At 47.7% G+C, this 1,902-nt stretch overlaps 1 pseudogene; it reads right to left on the bottom strand.

Annotated features, from left to right (window-relative positions):
* Positions 1–273: 273 nt before the first annotated feature.
* Positions 274–1,163, bottom strand: LOC129668350 (sperm motility kinase X-like; annotated as a pseudogene).
* Positions 1,164–1,902: the final 739 nt, after the last annotated feature.

Raw genomic sequence — 1,902 nt, 5'->3', positions numbered from 1 at the left:
TGGAATAATGCTCCTCCTCTTTTTCCTGGGCCTTAGATGGCAAGATGGAGCTTAGGGAACAGGCTCAGCTCTCCTTAGACATCCAGGAAAAGTGTGAGGCTCTGTCAGGTGGAGAACGGTGCCTGGCTGCCTGGGTTTCACAGGATTCACCAGGTTGTGGCCACAGTCTCCCGCAGGTGACTGGTGTTGCAGTATGAGGTAAGTTGCCATCACCTCGTTGTATCTTTTATCTCTGAGAGACTCAATGATTTTCTGGCTTATAGCCCATGACTCTCATGGTCCCGACAATGCTAGGGCTTGGGGTGCCTGGGACACTATGGGTGGACACTATAGGTGGTGAATGTGCCTCACTGGCCCTGATCAAGGGGTGCCTCATGATGTCCTTGATGGTGGGCCTCCTGCCGGGATTGATTCTCAGTAGATCGAAGATGACATTGAAAATATCGATGGAAACATGGTGAGGAACAGTAAAGTTGCCCGAGGTGACCTCGTTCTTCATGCCTGCAAAAGAGTTAGCTTGGAAAGGGAAGCGCCTGGCCACCATGAGGAAAAGAACCCCCAAACACCACATATCAATGGGGTAAGCCTCATATTCGTCCTGTGCAAAGAGTTCTGGGGCACAATAGGGCCAAGTGCCGCAGAAGCCCAGGAGTTACTTTGATAGCGAGGCTAAAATTGATCAGTTTGGCGTTCCCCCTGCAGTCCAAGAGAATATTTGTGGCTTTAATGTCTCTGTGGACAACTTGATTATCGTGACAATAACTCACTGCACGTACGATCTGCATAAATATCCTTTGAGCCTCACTCTCCTGTAAAGACCCCCGTTCCAGGATGCGCCGCAGCAGCTCTCCCTCAGAGGTGTGCTCCATCACCAGGTAGGTGGTCTCTTCCGTCTCGACCACGTGAAACAGCCTGACAATATTAGGATGGTTCAGGGATTTCATAATGCTGATTTCACTGTTAAAAATCGAGTTGTTCTTCTTAGTTCTAAGAATTTTTATAGCCACACAGGTCACAGTGGGCACATGAAAGGCCCAAAGTTTGACTTCTGAAAAGTGTCCATGTCCCAGAGTCCTCATCATCTTATAATCGGTGTTGAAGGGGTCCTCCACAGTGGAGCAGGCCTTCATGCCCTGCTTCAGAGTCAGGCCCTCCTCCTTCATACGGCTAGAACCAAACTTTCAATGAGAAAGTTGACAGTTAAAATCAGGCCCTAGGAGAGTATTTAGAGCTATGAATTCCTACCTCCAAAAGACTAGGAAAAAAAGGAAGGAAGAGGTCAGACACATTTCAGACCACCTAATTGGGTACTTAAACGCTTAGATAAACAAGAATGAAGTATGTTCCAAAGCAGTGTAGAGCAAAATAGGACAGATTGGTTTGACAGGAATCAACTGCAAACTGGAAGAATAAACCAAAGGATTCTACAAACTAAGAGCCACTGATAAGAAAGTACAGTCATCCTCTAACCCTGAGCTCACGTGTACTGTGGGAGAGCAGGCACTAATAAAATTAGATGCAAGAGAAGTATATAGGACAACAGACACCCCAGAAACCCAGCGTGTCCGGGCTGGGGAGCCAGCCCGTGAGTCCAGGTACAACTAGCTCTGCGGAGGACCTACCTATATTTGGTTCTCAGGACCCAGGTCAAGTGGCTCACAATTGCTCCAACCCCAGCTCTAGGAGATCCTACACCACTGGCCCCTGAGGGCATCCATACACGTGTGCACGCACCCACACACAGTGTGCACTCACTGCTACTACACATCACGTCAACAGTGATAATATCTTTCCATATAACGTTATTAATATGAGGGCATCAGATCTTACAGGTAGTTATGATCTGGCATGGAAGTGTTGGACATCAAACCTAGTTCCAAGAGTACATGCTCTTAAACTGAC

This window comes from Psammomys obesus, unplaced genomic scaffold, assembly GCF_907164565.1.
Source record: "Psammomys obesus unplaced genomic scaffold, mPsaObe1.curated_primary_1811, whole genome shotgun sequence".
Lineage (NCBI taxonomy): Eukaryota > Metazoa > Chordata > Mammalia > Rodentia > Muridae > Psammomys > Psammomys obesus.
Note: the sequence above shows the minus strand (reverse complement) of the source record. Positions and strands in the feature narration are given on the sequence as shown.